The sequence below is a fragment of the Bubalus kerabau genome, unplaced genomic scaffold (genome assembly GCF_029407905.1).
Source record: "Bubalus kerabau isolate K-KA32 ecotype Philippines breed swamp buffalo unplaced genomic scaffold, PCC_UOA_SB_1v2 scaffold_37, whole genome shotgun sequence".
In the NCBI taxonomy this organism is placed as follows: Eukaryota; Metazoa; Chordata; class Mammalia; order Artiodactyla; family Bovidae; genus Bubalus; species Bubalus kerabau.
Window position 1 is genome coordinate 1,497,513 of NW_026577891.1, and position 27,912 is coordinate 1,525,424.

Genomic DNA, 27,912 nt, shown 5'->3' on the forward strand with positions numbered 1-27,912 from the left:
TGCGGTCTTTTCCGGACGATGCACGGGGGTGTCAGTGCCCCTTCGTGTTGTGCCTTCATCCACACTATCTTCGAATAGGTGTCTGGGCATCGCGTTCTTATCAAGAGCGGATCGGTAAATCGCGGTCTTTCGGCATGTGGCACCACCATCGAGGCTACGTCTCGAATTTCCTCGTGAGACAGCCTCATCTGAGGTGCGTGAAGAAGGTCGGGAACCCCTTGCAGACAAAGCAGGGGAATTGACCCTCCTTTCGCGATCAGGAGGGGAGAAGGGGCTCAGATGAAGTGGTGCCAGGAACCTCGGTGTTCCCCTCGAGTGCGACCCGTATGTCGGGGAACTTTTGGGGTAGCATTAAGGGTGCCAAATATCATTTCGCACTTGAAGACAGAACGTGGGACTACTCTTGAGACGCTGGAGCGGGCAAGGGCCTCATCTTGCAATGACGGGGGAACCACGTGGTTTTTCTCAAGTTGAGGCGGAATTCTCGAATTACTACTGGGAATTCAGGCTTCCTCTTGTGTTGGCCCAGGGAGGTCCAATCTTCCATTTGGGTTGCGAGGGAAAGCTGGGGAGTGCTCTCGAGTTACTGAAGGGCAAAAGCGACCTCATCTAGCCTTGTGTTCAGGACCCAATGATCCTCTCCAAGGGCGACAGGGATCTCGGGTTTGCATTACAGACTCACCCGGGGAGTTAGGCCTCGTCTCGAGGGGAAGCAAAGGACTCGGCTCTCCTCTCGAGTTGCGACGCGTATCTCTTGGAGCCCACTGAGTGGTCTAAAGGGAGTCAACCCTCCTCTTCAGTTTGGAGAGAGGACTCGGGATTGCTCTCCAGGCCATGCAGGAAAAGAAGGCCCACATCTCGAGATGACGGGGGCGTCTCGTGGGTTTTCTCGAGCTGCGGCGCCAGTGTGGGGTTTCTCACGAGGTACGACGGGGAGTTCAGGTAGCCTCTCGTGTGGCAACAGGGAAGTCAGGTCTCCATGGGCGGGGCAAGGGGGAGCGCGTCATTGCTCTCAAGTCAGGGTAGGGGAATCGGGCCTCATGACGGGTTGAAAAAGAACTCTCGATGTCTTTCTAGGGTTGCGGCAGGAAACCCTGGGTTCGCTTGACTTGTGCCGGTGACCTCAGGGAGCGTCTCAGGGTGCCTCTGAGAAGTCAGGGATACTGTGGATTTGGGAGAGGCCTCTCGGGACTCCTCTGGGTTTGGTGCAATGGAAGTGGGCCTCATCTCGAGTTGAGGCAGGAACCTCAGGGTTCTGCTCCTGACTTCCTGGAGGCCGGATCTGACTCAGATCGCAGGGTCCCTGTTGAGTTTGCTCAGGAGTGTCAGGTCTCGTGTTCTGCGGAGGAATGGAACTCCGCTTACATCTCAAGTTGTTCAAGGATAGCACCACTTTTCGTGATGTGTGTGAAACCTGCGGGTTTTTCGGAGATGCACGGGGGCGTCAGTGCTCCTTCCTGTTGTGCCTTCATCCACAGGGTTGCCTTCGAAGAGGTGTCCGGGCATCGTGTTCTCCTCAAGTGCGGACCGGGAAATTGGGGTCTTTCAGCATGTTGCACCACCCACGAGGCTACGTCTCGAATTTTCTCGTGAGACCGGCCTCATCCTGAGGCGCGCAGGAAAGTCCGGGAACCCTTTCCAAACAAAGCAGGGGAATCAACCCTACTTTCGGGATCAGGAGGAGAGAAAGGGCTCAGATGAAGTAGTGCCGGGAACCTCGGTGCTCTCCTTGAGTGAAAGTCGGGTAACTTTTCTGGTTGCATCAAGGGTGCCAAGTACCGTTTCGCACTTCAAGACGGAACCTGGGACTTCTCTTTAGACGCTGTAGTGGGCAAGGGCCTCATCTAGCGCTGACGGGGGACCCACGTGTTTTTCCTCGAGTTGCGGCAGGATTCTTGAGTTACGATGGGGAATACAGGTTTCCTCTTGTGTTGGCCCAGGGAAGTCCAATCTTCCATTCGAGTTGCAAGTGAGAGCTGGAGATTGCTCTCGAGTCACTGCAGGGCAAAATAGAGCTCATCTAGGTTTGTGTCCAGGACCGAGTTTTTCTCTCCAGGGGCGACAGGGATCTCGGGGTTGCATTCCAGACTCCCCCGGGGAGTCAGGCCTCGTCTCGAAGGGAATGAATGGACTCCGCTCTCCTCTCGAGTCGCGACGGGTATCCCTTGGAGCCCAAGAGTGGCCTAAATGGAGTTAAGCCTCCTGTGGAGTTTGGAGAGAGGACTCGGGATTGCTCTCTAGGCCATGCAGGAAAAGAAGGCCCTCATCTCGCGATGACGGGGGCGTCTCGTGGGTTTTCTCAAGGTGGAGTGCCTGGTTGGGGTTTCTCACGAGATAGGACGGGGAGCTCAGGGAGACTCCTGTGGTGCCACGGAAGTCAGGTCTCCATGGACGTGGCATGGGGGAGCGCCTCATTGCTCTCGAGTCATGTTAGGGGAATCAAGCCTCAAGACGCTTCGAAGAAGAACTCTCGAGGTCTTTCTCGGGGTGTGGCAGGAAACCCTGGGTTCCCTCGACTTGTGCCCATGACCTCAGGGAGCTTCTCCGGGTGCCTCTGAGAAGTCAGAGGTACTGTGGAGTTGGGAGGGGCCTCTCTGGACTCCACTGGGTTTGGTGCAATGGATGAGAGCCTCATCTCGAGTGGAGGCAGGAACCTCATGTTTCCTCTCCTGGGTTTCCTGTCACTGGTACTGACTCGGATCGCAGTTTCCCTGCAGAGTTGGTACAGAAAATCAGGTCTCGTCTTGTGTGGAGGAATGGAACTCCACTTGCCTGTCGAGTTGTTCACGGGGTGACAGACCACTTGTTGAACTGTGTTTGTAACCTGCGGGTTTTCCTGGACGATGCACGGGGGTGTCAGTGCCCCTTCGTGTTGTGCTTTCATCCACAGGTTTTCCTTCGTAAAGGTGTCAGGGCATCACGTTCTTATCAAGAGCAGACCGGGAAATCGGGGTCTTTCGGCTTGTGGCACCACCCACGAGGCTATGTCTCGAATGTCCTCGTGAGACCTGCCTCATCCTTAGGCGCGCTGGAAAGGTCGGGAACCCCTTCCAGACATAGCAGGGGAATCGACACTCCTGTCGCGATCACGAGGGGAGAAGGAGCTCAAATGAAGTGGTTCCGGGAACCTCGGTGTTCCTTTCGAGTGAGACCGGTATGTCGGGGAATTTTGAGATTGCATCAAGGGTGCCAAGTACCGTTTCGCACTTCAAGACAGAAAGTGGGACTTCTCTTGAGTCGCTGTAGCGGGCAAGGGCCTCATCTAGCGCTGATGGGGGAACCACGTGGATTTTCTCGAGTTTCGGCGGGATTCTCGAGTTACGATGTTGAATTCAGGCTTCCAATTCTATTGGCCCAGGGAAGTCCAATCTTCCATTCGATTTGCGAGGGAGAGCTGGCGATTGCTCTCTAGTAACTGCAGTGCAAAATAGACCTCATCTAGGATTGTGTCCAGGACCGAGTTTTCCTCTCCAGGTGTGACAGGAACTCGGGGTTGCATTCCAGACTCACACGGGGAGTCAGCCCTCGTCTTGAGGGGAAGCAAAGGACTCTGCTCTCTCTTCAGGTCCTGACAGGTATCTCTTGGAGCCAACTGAGAGGCCTAAAGAGAGTCAAGCCTCCTGTGGAGTCTGGAGAGAGGACTCGGTTTTGCTCTCCATGCCAGGCAGGAAAAAAGTCCCTCATCTCGTGATGACGGGGGCGTATCGTGGGTTTTCTCGAGCTGCGGTGCCTGAATGGGGTTTCCGAAGAGGTACGATGGGGAGCTCAGGGAGACTCTCTTCAGGAGTCAGGGAAGTCAGGTCTCCATGCGCATGGCGATGGGGAGCGGGTCTTTGCTCTCGAGTCATGGTAGGGGAATCGGGCCTCAAGACGCGCAGAAGGACTCTCAAGGTCTTTCTCGGGTCGCAGCAGGAAACCCTGGGTTCCCTGGACTTGAGCCGGTGACCTCAGGTAGATTCCCAAGGTGCCTCTGAGAATTCAGGGATACTGTGGAGTTGGGAGGGGCCTCTCGCGACTCATCTGGGTTTGGTGCAATGGAAGAGGGCCTCACCTCGAGGGGAGACAGGAACCTCAGGATTCCTCTCCGTTTCGGACTCCGACCGCAGGGTCCCTGCAGAGTTGGGACAGGAGAGTCAGGCCTCGTCTTGTCTGAGGAAGGGAACCCCGCTGGCCTCTCGAGTTGCTCAGGGGGTCTCAGGCCGCTCGTCGAGCTGTGTGTGGAACCCGCGGGTCTTTGCGGACGATGCACGGGGATGGCAGTGCCCCTTCGTGTTGTGCCTTCACCCACAGGGTTGCCTTCGAAGAGGGGTCCGGGCCTCGGGTCCCTCTCAAGGGCGGACCGGGGAATCGGGGGCGTTCGGCATGAGGCACCACCCACGTGGCTCGTCTCGAATTTCCTCGTGAGACCGGCCTCATCCTGAGGTGCGCCGGGAAGGCCGGGAACCCCTTCCAGACCACGCAGGGGAATCGCCTCTCCTGTCGCCATCAGGAGGGGAGAAGGGGCTCAGAGGAAGCGGTGCCGGGACCCTCGGTGTTCCCCTCGATGGAACCCGGCGTGTCGGGGGACTTTTGGGGGTCGCAGGAAGGCTGTCAGGGACCGTTTCGCCCTTCAGGGCGGAACAGGGGACTTCCCTTGAGACGCCGTCGCGGGCAAGGGCCTCATCTTGCCAAGAGGTGGGAACCACGTGGTTTTTCTCGAGTTGCGGCGGCATTCGCGAGTTACGACGGGGATCTCAGCCTTCCCCTTGGGTTGGCCCTGGGAAGCCCAATCTTCCCCTCGGGTTGCGAGGGAAAGCTGGGGGTTGCGCTCGAGTCACTGCAGGGCCGAAGAGACCTCACCTAGGCGTGTGTCCGGGACCTAATATTCCTCTCCAGGGAAGGCAGGGATCACGGGGTTGCATTCCAGGCTCCCCCGGGGAGTCAGGCCTCGTCTCGAGGGGAAGCCAAGGACTCCGCTCTCCTCTCGAGTCGCGACGCGGGTCTCTTGGAGCCCCCTGAGCGGCCTCAAGGGAGTCCAGCCTCCTCTTCGTTTGGAGAGAGGACCCGGGATTGCTCTCCAGGCCATGCAGGAAAAGAAGGCCCTCAGCTCGCGAGGACCGGTGCGTCTCAGGGGTTTCCTCGAGCTGCGGCGCCCGTGGGGGTTTTCTCCCGAGGCACGACGAGGATCTCAGGGAGCCTCTCGTGCGGCGCCAGGGAAGTCAGGTCTCCATGCGCGTGGCGAGGGGGAGTGCGTCCTGGCTCTCGAGTCACGGGAGGGGACTAGGGCCTCGAGACGCGTTGAAGAAGGGCTCTCGAGGTCTTTGTCGGGGGGCGGCGGGAAACCCTCGTTTCCCTCGCCTTCTGCCGGGGACCTTAGGGAACTTCCCAGGGTGCCTCTGAGAGGCGAGGGATCCTGTGGAGTTGGCGGGGACCCTCGGGACTCCCCTGGGTCTGGCGCAACGGAAGAGGGCCGCACCTCGAGGGGAGGCAGGAAGCTCAGGCTTCCTTTCCGTTTCGGACTCCGACAGCGGGGTCCCTGCAGAGTTGGGACAGGAGAGTCAGGCCTCGTCTTGTCTGAGGAAGGGAACCCCGCTGGCCTCTCGAGTTGCTCAGGGGGTCTCAGGCCCCTCGTCGAGCTGTGTGTGGAACCCGCGGGTCTTTGCGGACGAAGCACGGGGGTGGCAGTGCCCCTTCGTGTTGTGCCTTCATCCACAGGTTTTCCTTCAAAGAGGTGTGCTGGCATCGGGTTCTTTTCAAGAGTGGACCGTGAAATTGGGGTCTTTCGGCATGTGGCACCACCCACGAGGCTACGTCTCGAACTTCCTCATGAGACCGGCCTCATCCTGAGGTGCGCCCGGAAGGTCGGGAACCCCTTGCAGACAGAGAAGGGGAGTCGACCCTCCTGTCGCAATCAGGAGAGGAGAAGGGGTCAGATGAAGTGGTGCCGGGAACCTCGGTGTTCCCCTTGAGTGAGTCTGGTATGTCGCGGAACTTTTGGGGTCGCATCTAGGGTGTCAAGTACCGTTTCGCACTTCAGGATGGAACGTGGGACTTCTCTTGAGATGCTGTAGCGGACAAAGGGCCTCATCCTGCGATGACGAGGGAAGCACGTGGATTTTCTCGAGTCTCGGTGGGATTCTCAAGTTACGACGGGGAATTCAGGCTTCCTCTTGTGTTGGCCCAGGAAGACTAATCTTCCATTCGAGTTGCCAGGGAGAGCTGTGGATTGGGCTCCATTCACTGAAGGGCAAACTAGACCTCATCTAGGCTTGTATCCAGGACTTAATGTTCCTCTCCATAGGCGACAGGGATTTGGGGTTGCATTCCATACTCACCCGGGGAGTCAGGCCTCATCTCGAGGGGAATCAAAGGACTCCACTCTCTTCTTGAGCCGTGACAGGTATCTCTTGGAGCCCACTGAGTGGTCTTTGCTCTGTAGGAGAGCTCTAGTGTACATAAGCCTGTACATAAGTGAACACAGACATTCTGTGTGCATGTTGCTGCGTACCCAAAATAGGGCCACAAGGAGCCTCATGCTCTCCATGCGGCGCGGAAGCTGTGCAGCCACGCAGCAGCTGAAGAATCCAACCAATTGCTCTTTTCTTACCTCTGACAGAGCTCGCATTGCCGTAGCCCTTGGCAGTTTGGAAACACTGGACCCTAACCCCTCTCAAAGTAGGCCTGGGTTCTAGTTCGAATAGAAAGTCAATAGCGGAGCTGAGGACAGGAACGCGGCAGTCATTTATCACACGCTCCTGCAGCCTGCTACTACAGGGACACTAACGCTAGAAGCTAGGAATGTCTTTGCAAGGTGCGCAAAGGACAAGGGAGAACCTCGACCCTGACTCTAGTATTTCAGTCCCCTGAGCAGATCTGAGGTTCTCCCGCTGTAGAAGCTAACCCATTCCTTTCAAATACAGGCTTCCTAACACAGGGCCAGTTGGCTGCTTGCTCTTCCACGAAGCAGGCTTCCTTAACTTGCAAAGTGCAAATTCCGCTTAACAGCCTGGAGGAAAAATCGCTTCTTGGAAGATTTTTTTCAGAGGCTGTATCCCCGGAGCTGGGGCCAAGCTAGGGGACCCATACTGGCAAGGGAAGGCAAAACCACATCCAATGTCTTTGCTCTGGAGGACAGCTTTGGTGAGCCTAAGTCTTTCAGGAATATTTCTGGCTCCAACAGAGTCAAATTCTGTGTGTGAAGCTGCACAGCCAAAATAGGGGAACAGAGAGCCTGATTCTCTCTGTGTAGCTTTGAAGCTGTCATTCAAACAACAGCTTGAGAATCCATACAATGCTCTCCCTTACTGCTAAGAGAATTCTCATTGCTGTAGTCCCTGACAGTTTGTAGAAATCCGCACCCTAACCCTTCTCCAAGTAGGCCTGGGTCCTAGCTCGGAATAACAGGCAATGGCGGAGCTGAGGCCAGTAAGGCACAAGAGAGGTCTCACACATTCTTGCAGCCTGATCGTCCAGCAGCAGTAAGGCCTCTTTTTCCCTGCAGGAGGCTCGCTTGCCTTGCCTCCTGTGAACTGCATTTCCCAGCCTGGGCGCAAAGCTGTTCCTGGAGATTTTTTCTCAGGGGCTGTTTCCCTGGAGCTGGGTCGGACCTCGGGGGCCCAACTCACAGGGGAAGACAAAACCACATGGACAGGTCTATGCTCTGTAGGAGAGCTCTAGTGAACCTCATCTCTCAGGAACATTCTTGGCTTCTACAGAGACACCTCTGTGCATGAAGCTACACACCCAACATAGTGGCAAAGGGAGTCTGATTCTCTCCGTGGGTGCTGATGCTTTGTGGCAAAGCACCTGCTAAGAATCCATCCGCATAGGCTTCCCTCACCTTGACAGAGGTCTCATTGCTGTAGTCCTTGGCAGTTTGGAAAGAAGCAGACCCTTACCCTTCACCAAGTAGGCCCTTGTCCTTGTTTGAATGGAAAGGCAGTAGCTGAGCTGAGGCCAGTAAGGCGCCAGTCAAGTCTGACATATTCCCGATGCCTGCTCCTTCATGGAAAATAACGTTAGAATCTGGGAATGTCTTTGCAAGGCTGGCAAAGGGCAGTCAGGAACCTGGACCCTGCCTCTGGAATTTCTATCTTCTCAGCACATCCGGAGGTCTCGTTCAGGAGAAACTAACCCATTCCTTGCAAATATAGGCTTCCAAACACAGGCCGGTTGGCTGTCTCTTCTTGCCGAAGGAAGCTTGCTTATCCCACCTCCTGCGAACTCCGCTTCCCAGCCTGGGGGATAAGAGGTTCTTGGAGATCTTTTCTCAGAGGCTGTTTCCACGGAGCAGGGGCCGATCCCGGAGACCCACACGCACAGGGGAAGGGAAAACCGCATGGATAAGTCTTTGCTCTCTAGGAGTGCTCTAGTGAACCTCAGTCTATGCGGAATGTTCTTGGCTCCAACGGGGACATCTCTGTGTGGGAAGCTGCATAGCCAACATAGAGACACAGAGACCTGATTCTCTCTGTGCAGCTTTGACGCTGTCGTTCAAACAACAAATTGAGAATCCACACAATGCTCTCCCTTACCACTGAGAGAGTTATCATTGCTGTAGCCCTTCGCAGTTTCTGGAAATCAGCACACAAACACTTCTCCAAGTAGGCCTGGGTTCAAGTTCAGATGAACATGCAATAGCGGAGCTGAGGCCAGTAAGGCACCAGTCAGGTGTCACACACTCTGGCAGCCTGCTCCTCCAGGGACAGTAAGGCCTCTATTTCCCTTCAGGAGGCTCGCTTGCCTTACTTCCTGTGAACAGCGTTTCCCAGCCTGGGCGGAAAGCAGTTCCTGGAGATCTTTTCTCAGGGGCTGTTTCCCCGGAGTTGGGGCGGACCTCGGGGACCCAACTCACAGGGGAAGGCAAAACCAAATGGACAGGTCTATGCTCTGTAGGAGATCTCTAGTGAACTGCCGGGGTCCAGCCCCAGCTGATCCAGGGTATTCGAAGCAGAGACGGCGTAGGCGAGGGTCAGGGAACAACTGCTTAATTAAACGTTAATTAAGGATATAAAGAGTAATAAAATGAGGATAGCTCAGTAGGAAAATTCAGTGGAGAAAAGAGGCTGAGTAGCTTGGTTTACGCGGGGGACCAATAAAACTTCAAGACAAGAAGCTTGCACCACTTACGTAGGCCGCAGGCGTCCTTCCATTCTCCCGAAGGAGAGGAGACACTGAGGCCTCCCCGGTCGGATCTTAGAAGCCCAGGCAAAATTAGTAAGCTTGGTGGGTTCCGCGCTCCAGATGGAGACTCAACCAGAGTGAGAGAGAGAGAGAGACATGGGGAGACCAGTATTTCGAGAAACTGATCCCAATTCTTTATTTTCCATGGTCTACTTTTATACACTGAGATGTTATGCAAAAGTCACGTGGGGTCAGCAGTCCTGACTTTTATCAAAGTCAGGTGCTTCATACAAAAGTATACAGAGGTCTTAGGGGTGTTACATCATCTTCTGGCCGGGGGGCCTGCTGACAATTTACGACCCTCTCCTTGTGACAGCGGTCAGTCAACCAGGACACTTATTTCTCCAGGGGTGATTATTCTTAAAACAGACGCCACCCAAATAAAGTTACATTCCTATAGGGTGAGGGTGTAGTGGGTTTTAGTTAAGGAAAGAATTTACTTAGCCTAAGGTCTAACGTGATTTATATCAAAGGTTAATACTTATTTCTTCTATATATTCATTAATGTGTATAAGGGCAGGGGATGTGGAGACTTAGCAGTAAACATCAGCTCAACAAATGAAAAACCCTTCACCAATATGATTTCTAATCAGCCCATTATACTTATACTAATAATTTTCTAACTTTTCTAAGGAACCTGTTTTTAGAAGGTTTAAAGCATCTCGTGCCTCTCATGGTTGGGAGGCTGTGAGCAATCACATGTGGCCGGACAAGCCTGTCAGGCAGGCTAGAGAACCTTCAGAGGAGCTTGTAGGTTAAAACACTCTTGTCACACCCAGGGGTTTTTATCAACTGGAGCTCTAGGTTAACTCCTTCTCCGAAAGAGGTGGTGGGGGACAGCCCCCCGTAAAGTCAGAGGTGTAGGTGAGAGCACAAAGTAGTAAGGTAGGCAGGCTCTGGTGATGGGGGTAGATGCTCGAGGATTTCCAGGGGGACTCCTGAGGCTCGATCCCGCCTTTGCGTATGTCGAGCCTCCTTCCTCATGACCTTTGCCATGGGCGGAGTGCCTCACTCTGGCCCCCAACAGTGAACCTCCTCTCTCAGGAACATTCTTGGCTCCTATCGAGACACCTCTGTGTGTGTAGCTACACACGCAACGTAGGGGCAAAGGGAGCCAGATTCTTTCCGTGGGGTGCTGATGCTTTGTGGCAAAGCACCTGCTTGAGAATCCATCAGCTTACGCTTCCCTCGCCTTGACAGAGGTCTCATTGCTGTAGCCCTTGGCAGTTTGGAAAGAAGAGGACCCTTACCTTTCATAAAGTGGGCCCTTGTCCTAGTTTGAAAGGAAAGGCAAGAGCTGAGCTGAGGCCAATAAGGCGCCAGTCAAGTCTGACATATTCCCGAAGCCTGCTCCTTCATGGAAAATAACGCTGGAATCTAGGAATGTCTCTGCAAGGCTGGCAAAGGGCAGCCAGGAGCCTGCACCCTGCCTCTGGAATTACCGATTTCTGAGCAGATCTGGAGGTCTCCTTTAGGAGAATCTAACTCATTCCTTCCATATTGAGACTTCCAAAAACATGCCGGTCGGCTGCCTCTTCGTGCCCGAAGGAGGCTTGCTTTTCCTGCCTCCTATGAACCCAGCTTCCCAGGCTCTGGGAAAAGCGGATCTTGAAGATCTTTTCTCAGGGGTTGTTTCCACGGAGCTGGGGCTAAGCCTGGAGACCCAAACTCACAGGGGAAGAAAAACCACATGGACAAGTCTTTGCTCTCTAGGAGAGCTCTAGTGAACTTCACTCTGTCACGAACATTCTTGATTCATATGGAGACACCCCTGTGTGCGAAGCTGCGTACCCAACATGGGGGCACAGAGAGCCTGATTCTCTCTGTGTAGCTTTAAAGATGTCGTTCAAAAAACACCTTGAAAATCCATACAATGCTCTTCTTTACCCGTGACAGAGTTCTCATTGCTGTAGCCCGTGGCAGTTTTTAGAAATCCGCACCCAAACCCTTCTCCAAGTAGTCCTGGGTCCTAGTTCGGAGGAACATGCAATGGCGGAGCTGAGGCCAGTAAGGCACCAGTCAGGTCTCACACACTCTGGCAGCCTGATCGTCCAGGGACAGTAAGCCCTCTTTTTCCCTGCAGGAGGCTCACTTGACTTTCCTCCTGTGAGCTGCATTTCCCAGCCTGGGGGAAAAGAGGTCCCTGGAGATCTTTTCTCAGGGGCTCCTTCCCCGGAGCTGGGGAGGACCTCGAGGACCCAACTCACAGGGGAAGGCAAAAGCACATGGACAGGTCTATGCTCTGTAGGAGAGCTCTAGTGAACCTCATCTCTCAGGAACATTCTGGCCTCCTATAGAGACACCTCTGTATGTGAAGCTACACACCCAACATAGGGGCAAATGGAGCCTGATTCTCCCCGTGGGGTGCTGATGCTTTGTGGCAAAGCACCTGCTTGATAATCCATCCTCTTAGGCTTCCCTCGCCTTGACAGAGGTCCCATTGCTGTAGCCCTTGGCAGTTTGGAAAGAAGAAGACCCTTACCCTTCATAAAGTAGGCCTTTGTCCTAGTTTGAATGGAAAGGTAATAGCTGAGCTGAGGCCAATAAGGTGCCTGCCAAGTCTGACATACTCCCGTAGCCTTCACCTTCATGGAAAATAACTCTAGAATCTGGGAATGTCTTTGCAAGGCTGGCAAAGGGCAGTCAGGAACCAGCACCCTGCCTCTGGAATTACCGACTTCTGAGCAGATCTGGAGGTCTCCTTTAGGAGAACCTAACCCATTCTTTCCAAATAGAGGCTTCCAAACAGGCCAGTTGGCTGCCTTTTCGCGCCCGAAGGAGGCCTGCTTTTCTCGCATCCTATGAAGCCCTGTTCCCAGCCTCTGGGAAAAGCGGATCTTGAAGATATTTTCTCAGGGGTTGTTTCCATGGAGCTGGGGCCGAGACCAGAGACCCAATCGCACAGGGGAAGGAAAACCACATGGACAAGTCTTTGCTCTCCAGGAGACCTCTAAGTGAAACTTACTGTGTCAGGAACGTTCTTGACTCCTATGGAGACACCCCTGTGTGTGAAGCTGTGTACCCAACAAGGGGGCACACAGGGCCTGATTCTCTCTTTGCAGCTTTGAAGCTGTCGTTCAAACAACAGCTTGAGAATCCATAGAATGCTCTCCCTTACCTCTTAGAGACTTCTCATTGCTGTAGCCTTTGGCAGTTTTTACAAATCCGCACCCAAACCCTTCTCCAAGTAGGCCTGGGTCCTGGTTTGGATGGCCATGCAATGGCGGAGCTGAGGTCAGTAAGGCACCAGTCAGGTGTCACACACTCTGGCAGCCTGCTCCTCCAGGGACAGTAAGGCCTATTTTTCCCTGCAGGAGGCTCGCTTGCCTTGCCTCCTGTGAACTGCGTTTCCCAGCCTGGGCAAAAAGCGGTTCCTGGAGATCTTTTCTCAGGGGCTCTATCCCCAGAGCTGGGGTGGACCTCGGGGACCCATCTCACAGGGGAAGGAAAAACCACATGGACAGATCTATGCTCTGTAGGAGACGTTAGTGTGTCTCATCTCTTAGGAACATTCTTGGCTCGTAGAGAGACACCTCTGTGTGTAAAGCTACACACCGAACATAGGGGCACAGGGAGCCTGATTCTCTCCGTGGGGTGCTGATGCTTTGTGGCAAAGCACCTGTTTGAGAATCCATCCGCTTACGCTTCCCTCGCCTTGACAGAGGTCTCATTGCTGTGTCTCTTGGCAGTTGGGAAAGAAGTAGACCCTTACCCTTCACCAAGTAGGCCCTGATCCTAGTTTGAAAGGAAAGGCAATAGCTGAGCTGAGGCCAGTAAGGCACCCGTCAACTCTGACATATTCCTGATGCCTGCTCCTTCATGGAAAATATTGCTAGAATCTAGGAATGTCTTTGCAAGGCTGGCAAAGGGCAGTCAGGAACCTCGACCCTGCCTCTGGAATTTCTATCTTCTGAGCAGATCTGGAGGTCTCCTTCTGGAGAAGCTAACCCATTCCTTGCAAATAGAGGCTTCCAAACACAGGCTAGTTGGCTGCCTCTTCTTGCCTGAAGGAGGCTTGCTTTTCCTGCCTCCTATGATCCCTGGTTTCCAGCATGGGGGAAAAGCAGATCTTGGAGATCTTTGCTCAGGGGTTGTTTCCACGGAGCTGAGGTTATGCCCAGAGACCCACACATACAGGGGAAGGCAAAACCACATGAACAAGTCTTTGCTCTCTAAGAGAGCTCTAGTGAACCTCAGTCTTTGACGAACGTACTTGGCTCCTATGCGGACACCTCTGCGTGTGAAACTGCGTACCCAACATGGCGGCAGAGAACCTGATTATCTCTGTGCAGGTTTAATGCTGTTGTTCAGAAAACAGCTTGAGAATCCATACAATTCTCGCCCTTACCTCTGAGAGAGTTCTCATTGCAGTAGCCCTTGGCAGTTTGTAGAAATCTGCACCTAAACCCTTCTCCAAGTAGGCCTGAGTCCCAGTTCGGAGGAACAAGCAATGGCGGAGCTAAGACCAGTATGGCACCAGTCAGTTTTCACACACTCTGGCAGCCTGCTCCTCCAGGGACAGTAAGGCTTCTTTTTCTCTGCAGGAGGCTCACTTGCCTTACTTCCTGTGAACAGCTTTTCCCAGCCTGGGCGAAAAGCGGTTCCTGGAGATCTTTTCTCAGAGGCTGTTTTCTCGGAGCTGGGGTGGACCTCGGGCACCCAACTCACAGGGGAAGGCGAAACCACATGTACAGGTGAGCACTCTGTAGGAGAGCTCTTGTGAGCCTCATCTCTCAGGAACATTCTTGGCTCCTGTAGAGACACCACTGTGTGTGAATCTACACACCCCACATAGGGGCAAAGGGAGCCTGATTCTCTCCGTGGGGTGCTGATGCTTGGTGGCAAAGAACCTTCCTGATAATCCATCCGCTTATGCTTCCCTCGCATTTACGGAGGTCTCATTGCTGTAGCCCTCAGCAGTTTGGAAAGAAGAAGACCCTTACCCTTCATAAAGTAGGGCCTTGTCCTAGTTTGAATGGAAAGGCAATAGCTGAGCTGAGGCCAATAAGGCGCCAGTCAAGTCTGACATATTCCCAAAGCCTGCTTCTTCAGGAAGATAACTGTAGAATCTAGGAATGTCTTTGCAAGGCTGGCAAAGGGCAGTCAGGAGCCTGCACCCTGCCTCTGGAATTACCGACTTCTGAACAGATCTGGAGGTCTCCCTTAGGGGAAGCTAACCCATTCTTCCAAGTAGAGGCTTCCAAACGCAGGCCGCTTGGCTGCCTCTTGCTCTCTGAAGGAGGCCTGCTTTTCCCGCCTCCTATGAACCCCACATCCCAGCCTCTGGGAAAAGCGGATCTTGAAGATCTTTTCTCAGGGGTTGTTTCCACGGAGCTGGGGCCGAGCCTGGAGCCCCAAACGCACAGGGGAAGAAAAACCACATGGACAAGTCTTTGCTCTCTAGGAGAGCTCTAGTGAACCTCACTCTGTCAGGAACGTTCTTGTTTCCTATGGAGACACCCCTGTCTGTGAAGCTGTGTACCGAACATGGAGACACAGAGTCTGATTCTCTCTGTGCAGCTTTGAAGCTGTCGTTCAAACAACAGCTTGAAAATCCATACAATGCTCTTCCTTACCCGTGACACAGTTCTCATTGCTATACCCCTTGGCAGTATTTAGAAATCCATACCCAAACCCTTCTCCTAGTAGGCCTGAGTCCTAGTTCAGAGGAACATGCAATGGTGGAGCTGAGGCCAGTAAGGCACCAGTCAGGTCTCACACACTCTTGCAGCCTGATCGTCCAGGGACACTAAGGCCTGTTGTGCCTTGCAGGAGGCTCGCTTGCGTTACCTCCTGTGAACTGCGTTTGCCAGCCTGGGGGAATAGCGGTCCCTGGAGATCTTTTCTCAGGGGCTCCTTCCCCTGAGCTGGGGCGGACCTCAGGGACCCAACTCACAGGGCAAGGCAAAACCATATGGACAGGTCTATGCTCTGTAGCAGACTTCTAGTGAACCTCATCTCTCAGGAACATTCCTGGCTCCTATAGAGACACTTCTGTGTGTGAAGCTGCGTACCTAACATAGGGGCACAGAGAGCCTGATTTTCTCAGTTCATTTTGACCCTGTCGTTCAGAAAACAGCTTGAGAATCCATAAAATGCTCTCCCTTACCGCTGAGAGAATTCTCACTGCTGTAGCCCTTGGCACTCTGTAGAAATCCGCACCCAAATGCTTCTCCAAATAGGCCTGGGTCCTAGTTCGGAGGAACAGGCAATGGTGGAACTGAGGCCAGCAAGGCAACAGTCAGGTTTCACACACTCTGGCAGCCTGCTCCTCCAGGGACAGTAAGGCCTCTTTTTCTCTGCAGGAGATTCGCTTGCCTTACTTCCTGTGAACAGCGTTTCCCAGCCTCAGCGAAGCCGTTCCTGGAGATCTTTTCTCAGGGACAGTTTCCCCGGAGGTGTGGTGGACCTCGGGGACCCAACTCACAGGGGAAGGAAAAACCACATGGACAGGTCTATGCTCTGTAGGAGAGGTTTAGTGAACCTAATGTCTCAGGAACATTCTTGGCTCCTATAGAGACAACTCTGTGTGTGAAGCTACACTCCCAACATTGGGGAACAGGGATCTTGGTTCTCTCCGTGGGGTGCTGATGCTTTGTAGCAAAGCACCTGCTTGAGAATCCGTCCTCTTAGGCTTCCCTCGCCTTGACAGAAGTCTCATTGCTGTAGCCCTTGGCAGTTTCAAAGAAGAAGACCCTTACACTTCATAAACTAGGCCCTTGTCCTAGTTTGAATGGAAAGGCAATAGCTGAGCTGAGGCCAATAAGGAGACAGTCCCGTCTGACACATTCCTGAAGCCTGCTCCTTCATGGAATATAACTCTAGAATCTTGGAATGTCTTTGCAAGGCTGGCAAAGGGCAGTCAGGAACCAGCACCCTGCCTCTGGAATTACCGACTTCTGAGCAGATCTGGAGGTCTCCTTTAGCAGAAGCTAACCCATTCCTTCCAAATAGAGGCTTCAAAACACAGGCAGGTTGGCTGCATTTCGTGCCCGAAGGAGGCTTGCTTTTCTCTCCTCCTATGAACTCCAGTTCCCAGCCTCTGGGAAAAGCGTATCTTGAAGATATTTTCTCAGGGCTTGTTTCCACGGAGCTGGGGCCGAGCCCGGGGCCCAAAGGCACAGGGGAAGGCAAGACCACATGGACAGGTCTATGCTCTGCAGCAGACCTCTAGTGAACCTCATCTCTCAGGAGCATTCTTGGCTCCTATAGAGACACCTCTGTGTGAGAAGCGGCGTACCTAACATAGGGGCACAGAGAGCCTGATTCTCTCTGTTCATTTTGATGCTGTCATTCAGAACACAGCTTGAGAATCCATAAAATGCTCTCCCTTACCACTGAGAGAATTCTCACTGCTGTAGCCCTTGGCACTTTGTAGAAATCTGCACCCAAACGCTTTTCCAAGTAGGCCTGGGTGCTAGCTCGGATGAACAGGCAATGGCGGAGCTGAGGCCAGTAAGGCAACAGTCAGGTTTCACACACTCTGGCAGCCTGCTCCTCCAGGGACTGTAAGGCCTCTTTTACTCTGCAGGAGATTCGCTTGCCTTACTTCCTGTGAACAGCATTTCCCAGCCTCGGCGAAGCGGTTCCTGGAGATCTTTTCTCAGGGACAGTTTCCCCGGAGGTGTGGCGGACCTCGAGGACCCAACTCACAGGGGAAGGCAAAACCACATTGACAGGTCTATGCTCTGTAGGAGAGGTTTAGTGAACCTAATCTCTCAGGAACATTCTTGGCTCCTATAGAGACAACTCTGTGTGTGAAGCTACACTCCCAACATTGGTGCACAGGGAGCTTGATTCTCTCCGTGGGGTGCTGATGCTTTGTGGCAAAGCACCTGCTTGAGAATCCATCCTCTTAGGCTTCCCTCACCTTGACAGAGGTCTCATTGCTGTAGCCCTTGGCTGTTTGCAAAGAAGAAGACCCTTACCCTTCATAAAGTAGGGCCTTGTCCTAGTTTGAATGGAAAGGCAATAGCTGAGCTGAGGTCAATAAGGAGCCAGTCCCGTCTGACACATTCCCGAAGCCTGCTCCTTCATGGAAAATAACTCTAGAATCTAGGAATATCTTTGCAAGGCTAGCAAAGGGCAGTCAGGAACCAGTACCCTGCCTCTGGAATTACCGACTTCTGAGCAGATCTGGAGGTCTCCTTTAGGAGAAGCTAACCCATTCCTTCCAAATAGAGGCTTCAAAACACACGCAGGTGGGCTGCCTTTTTGTTCCCTATGGAGGCGTGCTTTTCTCTCCTCCTACGAACCCCGGTTCCCAGACACTGGGAAAAGTGGATCTTGAAGATATTTTCTCAGGGGTTGTTTCCACGGAGCTGGGGCCGAGCCTGGAGACCCAAAGGCACAGGGGAAGGCAAGACCACATGGACAAGCCTTTGCTCTTTAGTATAGCTCTAATGAACCTCACCCTGTCAGGATCTTTCTTGATTCCTACGGAGACACACCTGTGTGTGAAGCTGCGGCTACAGAGAGCCTGATTCCCTCCGTTTACCGCTGTGTCTGCATTGCCAAGCAACAGCTTGGGAACGCAGCCTGGGGCACTTCCCTTCCCTCGGACAGAGCTCTCCTTGCGGTAGGCCTTGGTAGTTTGCATACAATGGGGCCCTAAGCCCTCTGCAAGTTGGCCTGGCTCCTAGGTCCAAAGGGCAGGCCAGAGCGGAGCTGAGGCTGTCAGGCTCCAGACACATCTCCCATACTCCTACATCCTGCTCCTACCCGGGCGTGAACGCTAGAAGCTGGGAAGGTACCTGGACCGTGCAGGGGCGGGGCGAACGCGGGCGGCGTGGGGCGGGGGTCGGCTTCTGGCGGGGGTGGGGGCGGGCTTCCCAGTTGTGCTCTCAGAGGTGGACACTGAGCCTGAAAACTCGCCGGGAGCGCACCCGGGACTGGGTAAACCCGGGCTGCGGGGGTCGAGATTCAGATGGCTTTGGGTGGGGGTCGGTCCCAGTTGTGCTCCCGGGGTCGCCACTGCGGCTGGGAACGCGCAGGGAGAGCGGCAGGGGCGGGGCTAACCCTGGCGGAGCGGGGCGGGGTCGGCTCACGGGGGGTATGGGGAGGGGTTCCCAGTTGCGCTCTCGGGGGTTGCAACTGCAGCTGGGAACGCCCATTTCGTCCGCTCCTGGGTCCCCAAGGATCGCCATCCCGTGGGTGCAGTGGAGGGCTGCGGACCACAGGTAAGGGAACTGGGACTGCGTGGAGCAGGGAACCAAGTATTCCGCCGTCTGTTGGCACATTCTCGGAGCTCCCCAACCTGGCGGTCGCAGAAAGACCTTGCCTTTGGGGTCAAGGCCTTTACCGCTCCACCCCTTTGCTGAAAAATCTCAGAGTCTGCGCGGTTTTTCCAAGCAGCCTAGTGTCCGCTGGAAGTCCAAGGGACAGAACACTGAACTCTGGCCGGCTGGCCCAGCCCTCTTCTGGCACTTTGTAAGCCAGCGGGCCCTTGAGCACCTGCTGGGATGGGAAAGGGAAGGGTCCATGGATTGCACCCTAGAAACTTAGTAGGGTGCATGGATTTCAAACCCTGGTGGCCGCCCAGGCAGCAAAGAAGGGGGGAGGGCACCTTGCTGCCCTTTCATGGCAGAATCTGTGGTTGTCCAGCTGCGTGGGCCTTTTCATGAGGACACTGTGCAATAAAAGTTTGGTGTTTTGGAACTGAATAATTAGAACGTGAAAAAGCTTTAAATTATGTGGTGGTGTAATTAAAAAACAAAACAAAACAAAACCAAGCTCCAAGTGTTTTGCAAATGGAGGTTTAAATATTGAAGGACTGTATTCCTTGCATTGTGGCATTCTATCAAGAAGTGTGCAGGATTTTTTTTTTTTAAGAAAAGTGTTCGAAGTGAGGGAAACAGGAAACCCAGAGGTGCCCCTGTATTTTGGGGAAGGCCTTAGGAGGTCACTTGGAAATGCTGCTGGCTGTGGGGGAGGGGGGCAGATGGGCTGTGCAGGCTTGTCCTTTGCATGGATGTTCTTGTGTGTGGAAACCCAGCTCGGAGCCATCTCCTGATGTGTAAGAATTTCGCAGACAAACCTTGAGCTAAGCAATGCATTTTTTCCTAAGAAAATGTTTGTCTTAAGCGATGTAAATATCCTATGTATTTCCGCTAGACTCTGGCTTCAGGTCGGTTCCCCCAAAAGGCTCAGAAGCGATTTGAACAAAACAGCATATTTTCCTCCTAGCTTGTTCTCCTTATCTATGTTAAGGAAATGATATATTTGCCTGCAATACTGCCTTTCTTCAAAATTCATGTCAATCAAGTTTTGGCCCGGGATGACTCACCTGCTGCCAATATTATCTCAATGCATGTCGTGGGGGAGGGGCCTGGTGCCATTCCCTGAAACAGTTCCTTTCTTTCCTTAGCTGACTGCTAGTGCCTGTAGAATATCTGGCTAAAGACCAGCAGGGGGTACTCTTACTACCCCCCCCCCACCCCGCCTCGAGTCTAAGTCAGCAGCTTTCTCTATCTCTTTCATACTTTAATAACACTTGATGACACAAAAGCTCTGAGCGATCAAATCATATCAAATCTTCATTTCAGATTGAAGATGCATTCCATGGTATTGCCATCTTAAGTCTTTCCATCGTTATGGAATATCTGTCCATGTATTCAGGATAGTTTTCAGCCAGGGTGTATAAGTTCCAGTGTGCCAGTCTTGTCATCCTCGTTACATCCATGGCAAAGTGTTTTATTCATGTTGATATTATTGAAAGGGAATTTTTTAAAATTCCTTTTCAGATTATTATCTGCTAATGTATACAGATAAAACTGTGTAATCATTCATTTTTATCAGTTTGGACAGCTTGATAGTTGTCTTTAATTTCTTTACTTTCTGACACTTTAAGATTATCCTGGGACACATATGTAATGCCTCACCCCTAAATTCAGACATGTGTTCAAAGAACTTCTGTCCTTTTATTTATTTATTTATTTATTCTTTAACATTGAAATCGTTTTGACTATGCTGGGTGTTTGTTGCTAGATGGAAGTAGCTAGGACCTCTGGACTGCAGTCTCTCATCTCTTGCTGACCTCTTGTTGACCTCTGCAGAATCCTGGTAGGTGGGAGCTTGTTAGTTCCTTGTTCCTTATCAGAACCTCCTGTGGTAAGTGTTTTTCTCTTCTCTGTTGCCTGGTAAGGGTGGGTGGTCATGGGCATCCCAAAGTTGGCTAGAAGTCAATTATTTAGGCAGGCTTGTGCACAGATATGGGAGAAGGCAATGGCACCCCACTCCTGGAAAATCCCAAGGACGGAGGAGCCTGGTAGGCTGCAGTCCATGGGGTGGCTAAGAGTCGGACACCACTGAGCGACTTCATTTTCACTTTTCACTTTCATGCATAGGAGGAGGAAATGGCAACCCACTCCAGTGTTCTTGCCTAGAGAACCCCAGGGACTGCGGGGCCTGGTGGGCTGCCATCTATGGCGTGGCACAGGGTCGGCCTCAACTGAACCACTTAGCAGCTGCAGCAGCAGCAGCAGCAGTGCATAGATATCAAAGGGGATGAGAACAGTCAGGTAGGATCACATATGTCATCGTGAAACAATACTTCTCCTCTTAGCCAAAGCTAACAAAAGATTTCTGTTCTAGGTCAACCTAGAAGAGATCACTTAAGAGGTAAAGAAACTTAAACTCCATTAGCAAAGGCAGTTCAACATCTCAAGAAAACTTGTGCTAGGCACAAAAGTCTTTTCTGGGGGCCTACTTTCCCTACAACCTCCTTATCCCATTCTGTACCCATTCCTTTGCTTCTCCCGTCCTGAAAATGCCACCTGTAAGACAGAACTACTTCGTTTTCCTTCTTAAAGTGTGATTGCATTCCATACATTCTCGTAATAACAAGTCATACATTTCCCTTCAGCAACCAAGAACTGACTCTTATATTGGCATTTGATAGATTGGTGAGCATACCTATCAGTGATAATAGCGCCCACCCCGCTTCCTGCAAGAACAGAACAAAACAAAACAAAACAAAAAAATTGCTTTCTTACATTTAATATGTTCGGATGGTGCCAGTCACTATTCATGCAGAGTCAAAAATCTCTTTTGTTTCTGTGTAAAAGGGAGGTCCTTTCAAGTCGTGAATGTTTAAGAAGTTTCATTTATTTGGAAGTGACCTAGCTATTCGATACCCTGTCGTCACTTAGTTTAGCACCAGGATAGAAACTCAGGTAACCAAAACACCTGGAGGAACGATTGTAAGTTCAGTTCAGTTCAGTTGCTCAGTCGAGTCTGACTCTTTGTGACCCCGTGGCCTGCAGGACGCCAGGCTTCCGTGTCCATCACCAACTCCAGGGGTTTGCTCAAACTCATGTCCATCGAGTCAGTGATGCCATCCAACCATCTTATCCTCTGTCATCCCCTTCTCCTCTGCCTTCAATCAAGACTATGAGAGGCAGATATTTTAGGTTATAATTATTGTTAAGAGTTTATCTAAAAGCTCATATCACATTTACATATTTTACATTGGTTGTTGCTGTTTCCAGGTACTTTCTTGCTGACAAGCTTGTGACACATATAACAATAGAGCAATTTTTACCTCAAAAGAAACCTAGGCACTATGAACATGTTGTGCTTAATGTTGTTGACTCTTAGACATGTCTATAGTGGAGGAGCAAAACCAAAAATACTAGATATTTAATATTGACTAGTTCCCAGTTCACGGGACTCTGACATTCATTTAGGTCAATGTTTTCTTGTATTTCCAGCAGTTTGATTTGGAAGGGCTGCCTTGTCTTGAGACCATTGAAATCAGAACTCAGAACTTGAGCAATATTATCAAAAAACACAAGGCTCACACTGACATATACCTTAATCCAGACAGACAGACAAGACATCTTCCAGTTTTCCGCCTGAGATTTAAAATATTTCTTTGAGCCGTTTTCCTGGGAAGTGGTGGGGGGGGGGAGTGGGGGTGGCAGCGAGGCAGGCTTGGGTAACCAGCTAATTGTTGGTCATTGCATATGCAAAGAACCAGCTTTCCGGGTTCCAAGGAAAAAAGCTTCCTTGGTACCCAATTTTGTTTGGATCTATAGACTCTCATGGCCCTCCTAGGTCAGGACATCTTTCCTTTCTGTAGTCCTCGTTTGAACCCTAAATCATAGACAGCTTGGATTGTCTCTGTGGGGTGGATGTATTGTCCTCGTGTTTGACCTGGCGGCAGTAGCGAGGTCCGAGAGCCTCTCCTGGAACCGGGCGTGGGGACAGGGCTCACCGGGAGCCCCTGGTGGAAGTGGGCAATGCGCCGGGAGCGCGCCAGGGGCGGGGCGATCCCAGGCGGCGCGGGTCGGGGTTCTGGTCGGGAGGGGGTTGGGGGTGGTAACAGTTGTGCTCTCGGGGGTCCCCACTGCAGCTGGAAACGCGCTGGGAGTGCGGCAGGGGCGGGGTGAACCCTGGTGGCGCGGGGCGGGGTTCGGCTCCTGGCGGGGGTGGGGGAGGGCTTCCCAGTTGTGCTCTCGGTGGTGGCCACTGAGGCTGGAAACGCGCCGGGAGCGCACCCGGGGCGGGGTAAACCTGGGCTGCGCGGGTCGAGATTTAGATGGCTGTGGGTGGGGGTTCGGTCCCAGTTGTGCTCTCCGGGGTCGCCACTGCTGCTAGGAATGCCCATTTCCTACGCTCCTGTGTCCCCAAGGATCCACATCTAGTGGGTGCAGCGGAGGGCTGCGGGCCACAGGTCAGAGAACTGGGACTGCTTAGAGCAGGGAACCACGTATTCCGCCCTCTGTTGGCACATTCTCGGAGATCCCCAACCTGGCGGTTGCAGAAAGGCCTCGCCCTTGGTGTCAAGGCCTTTACCGCTCCACCCCTTTGCTGAAAAATCTCAGTCTGCACGGTTTTCCCAAGCAGCCTAGTGTCCCCTGGAAGTCCAAGGGACAGAACCCTGAACTCTGGCCGGCTGGCCCAGCCCTGCTTCTGGCACTTTGTAGGCCAGCGGGCCCTGGAGCACCTGCTAGGATGAGAAAGGGAAGGGTCCGCGAATTGCACCCTAGAAAGTTAGTAGGGTGCATGGATTTCAAACCCTGGTGGCCGCCCAGGCAGCAAAGAAGGGGGGAGGGCACCTTGCTGCCCTTTCATGGCAGAATCTGTGGCTGTCCTGATGCGTGGGCCTTTTCATGGGGACCTTGTGCAATAAAAGTTTGGTGTTTTGGTACTGAATAATTAGAAATTGTAAAAAGTTTAAATTATGTGGTGGTGTAATTAAAAAACAAAACAAAACAAAACCAAGCCCCAAGTGTTTGGCACAGGGAGGTTTAAGTATTGAAGGCCTGTTTTCCTTGCACTGTGGCATTCTATCAAGAAGTGTGCAGGATTTTTTTTTTTTTTTTAAGAAAAGTGTTCGAAGTGCTTGAGACAGGAAACCCAGAGGTGCCCCTGTATTTTGGGGAAGGCCTTAGGAGGTCACTTGGAAATGCTGCTGGCTGTGGGGGAGGGGGGCAGATGGGCTGTGCAGGCTTGTCCTTTGCATTCATGTTCTTGTGTGTAGAAACCCAGCTCGGAGCCATCTCCTGATGTGTAAGAATTTCGCAGACAAACCTTGAGCTAAGCAATGCATTTGTTCCTGAGGAAATGTTTGTCTTAAGCGATGTAAATATCCTATGTATATCTGCTGGACTCTGGCTTCAGGTCGGTTCCCCCAATAGGCTCAGAAGCGACTTGAACAAAACAGTATGTTTTCCTCGTACCTTGTTCTCCTAATCTATGTTAAGGAAATGATATATTTGCCTGGAATACTGCCTTTCTTCAAGATTCATGTCAATCAGTTTTTGGCCCAGGATGACTCACCTGCTGCCAATGTGACCTCAAGGCATGTCGTGGGGGAGGGGCCTGGTGCCATTCCCTGAGACAGTGCCTTTCTTTCCTTAGCTGACTGCTAGTGCCTGTAGAATATCTGGCTAGAGACCAGCAGGGCGTACACCCCGCCTCAAGTCTAAGTCAGCAGTTTTCTCTATCTCATTTATACTTTAATAACAATCGATGACACAAAAGCTCTGAGCGATCAAATCATATCAAATCTTCATTTCAGATTGAAGATGCATTCCATGGTATTGCCATCTTAAGTCTTTCCATTGTTATGGAATATCTGTCCATGTATTCAGGATAGTTTTCAGCCAGGGTGTATAATTTCCAGTGTGCCAGTCTTGTCATCCTCGTTACATCCATGGCAAAGTGTTGTATTCATGTTGACATTATTGAAAGGGAATTTTTTTAAATTCCTTTTCAGATTATTATCTGCTAATATATACAGAAAAAACTGTGTAATCTTTCGTTTTTATCAGTTTGGACAGCTTGATAGTTGTCTTTAAATTCTTTCCTTTCTCATACTTTAAGATTTTCCGGGCACCGTACATGTACTGCCTCACCCCTAATCTCAGTCATGTGTTCAAAGGACTTCTGTCCTTTATTTGTTTACTTATTTTTTGCAACATTGAATTCGTTTTGATTTTGCTGGGTCTCTGCTGCAAGATGGAAGTTGCTAGGACCTCTGGACTGCAGTCTTCCATCTCTTACTGACCTCTTGTTGACCTCTGCAGAATCCTGGTTGGTGGGAGCTTGTTAGTTCCTTGTTCCTTACCAGGACCTCCTGTGGTAAGTGTTTTTCTCTTCTCTGTTGCCTGGTAAGGGTGGATGGTCATTGGCATCCCAAAGCTAGCTAGAAGTCAATTATTTAGGCAGGCTTGTGCATAGATATGGGAGAAGGCAATGGCACCCCACTCCAGTACTCTTGCGTGGAAAATCCCATGGATGGAGGAGCCTGGTAGGCTGCAGTCCATGGGGTGGTTAAGAGTCGGACACCACTGAGCGACTTCACGTTCACTTTTCACTTTCATGCATGGGAGGAGGAAATGGCAACCCACTCCAGTGTTCTTGCCTAGAGAACCCCAGGGACTGCGGGGCCTGGTGGGCTTCCGTCTATGGGGTCGCACAGAGTCGGACACGACTGAAACGACTTAGCAGCAGCGGCGGCGGCAGCAGCAGCAGAAGCAGTGCATCGATATCAAAAGGGCTGCAAACAGTCAGGAAGGATCACATATGTCACCGTGAAACACTACTTCTCCACTTAGCCAAAGCTAACCAAAGATTTCTGTTCTAGGTCAACCTAGAAGAGATCACTTAAGAGGTAAAGAAACTTAAACTCCATTAGCAAAGGCAGTTCGACATCTCAAGAAAACTTGTGCTAGGCACAGAACTCTTTTCTGGGGGTCCACTTTCCCTACAACCTCCTTATCCCATTCTGTACCCATTCCTTTGCTTCTCCCATCCTGAAACTGCCACCTGTAAGACAGAACTACTTCATTTTCCTTCCTCAAGTGCCATTGCATTCCACATACTTTCTTGATATAACAAGTCATACATTTCCCTTAAGTAACCAAGAACTGACTTTTATATTGGCATTGGCTATAGCCCGCCCCCCTCCCCCCACCCCCAAGAACAGAACAAAACAAAACAAAACAATTGCTTTCTTACATTTAACATGTCAGGATGGTGCCAGACACTATTCATGGAGAGTCAAAAATCTCTTTTGTTTCTGTGTAAAAGGGAGGTCCTTTCAAGTCGTGAATGTTTCAGAACTTTCATTTATTTGGAAATGACCTAGCTATTCAATACACTGTCGTCACAAGGATAGAAACTCGGGTAACCAAAACACCTGGAGAAACGTTTGTTAGTTCAGTTCAGTTCAGTTGCTCAGTCGTGTCTGACTCTTTGGGACCCCGTGGCCTGAAGGACGCCAGGCTTCCGTGTCTGTCACCAGCTCCAGGGGCTTGCTCAAACTCATGTCCATCGAGTCAGTGATGCCATCCAACCATCGTACCCTTGTCATCCCCTTCTCCTCTGCCTTCAATCAAGACTATGAGAGGCAGATATTTTAGAGTATAATTATTGTAAAGAGTTTGTCTAAAAGCTCATATTACATTTACATTTTTTACTTTTGTTGTTGTCGTTTCCAGGTAGTTTCTTGCTGACAAGCTTGTGACAGATATAACAATAGAGCAATTTTTACCTCAAAAGAAACCTAGGCACTATGAACATGTTGTGCTTAATGTTGTTGACTCTTAGACATGTCTATAATGGAGGAGCAAAACCAAAAATACTAGATATTTAATATTGACTAGTTCCCAGTTCACGGGACTCTGACATTCATTTAGGTCAATGTTTTCTTGTATTTCCAGCAGTTTGATTTGGAAGGGCTGCCTTGTCTTGAGACCATTGAAATCAGAACACAGAACTTGAGCAATATTATCAAAAAACACAAGGCTTACACTGACACATACCTTAATCCAAACAGACAGACAAGACATCTTCCAGGTTTCCGCCTGAGATTTAAAATATTTCTTTGAGCCAGTCTTCTGGGGAGTGGGGGGATGGAGGTGGCAGTAAGGCAGGCTTGGGTAACAAGCTAATTGTTGGTCATTGCATATGCAAAGAACCAACTTTCCGGGTTCCAAGGAAAAAAGTTTCCTTGGTAACCAACTTTGTCTGGTTCTATAGAATATCATGGCCCTCCTAGGTCAGGTCATCTTGCCTTTCTGTAGTCCTCGTTTTATCCCTAAATCATAGACAGCTTGGATTGTCTCTGTGGGGTGTATGTATTGTCCTCATGTTTGACCTGGCGGCAGCAGCGAGGTCTGAGAGCCTCTCCTGGAACCGGGCGTGGGGACGGGGCTCACCGAGAGCCGCTGGTGAAGGTGGGCAGCGCCCCTGGAGCGCGGCAGGGGCGGGGCGCCCCGGGCGGCGCAGGGCGGGTGTCGGCTCCTGGCGGGGGTAGGGGAGGGCTTCCCAGTTGTGCTCTCGGAGATGGCCACTGCGGCTGGAAACGCGCCGGGAGCGCAGCCAGGTTGGGGTAAACCTGGGCTGCACAGGTCGAGATTCCGCTCGCTGTGGGTGGGGGGTCGGTCCCTGTTGTGCTCCCGGGGGTCGCCAATATGGCTGGGAACCCGCCGGGAGCCCGGCAGGGCCGGGACGAAACCTGGCGGCGCGGGGCGGGGTGGGGGTCCGTTCGCAGCGGGGGTCGGCTCCTGGCGTGGGTGGGGTAGGGCTTTCCAGATGTGCTGTTGGGGGTCGCCATTGCGGCTGGGAATGCCCATTTCGTGAACTCCTGGATCCCCAAGTATCGGCATCCATTGGCCACAGCGGAGGGGTGCAGAACACAGGTAAGGGAACGGGGACTGCGTGGAGCAGGGAACCATGTATTCCGCCCTGTGTTGGCACAGTCTCAGAGCTCCCCAACCTGGAGGTCGCAGGAAGGCCTCGTCTTTGTGGTCAAGGCCTTTACCACTCCACCCCTCTGCTGAAAAACCTCAGAGTCTGCGCGGTTTTCCCAAGCAGCCTAGGGTCCGCTGGAAGTCCAAGGGACAGAACCCTGAATTCTGGCCGGCTGGCCCAGCCCTGCTTCTGGCACTTTGTAGGCCAGCGGGCCCTGGAGCACCTGCTAGGATGGGAAAGGGAAGGGTACGCGAATTGCACCCTGGTGGCCGCCGAGGCAGCAAAGAATGGGGGAGGGCACCTTACTGCCCTTTAATGGCAGACAGAATCTGTGGCTGTCCTGCTGGGTGGGCCTTTTCATGGGGACCTTGTGCAATAAAAGTTTACCGGTGAACTTAGGGAACTTCCTAGTGTGCTTCTGACAGATGAGGGATGCTGTGGAGTTGGCGGGGTCTCTCAGGACTCCGCTGGGTTTGGCGCAATGGAAGAGGGCCTCATCTCCAGGGAAGGCAGGAACCTCAGGCTTCCTCTCCGTTTCGGACTCCG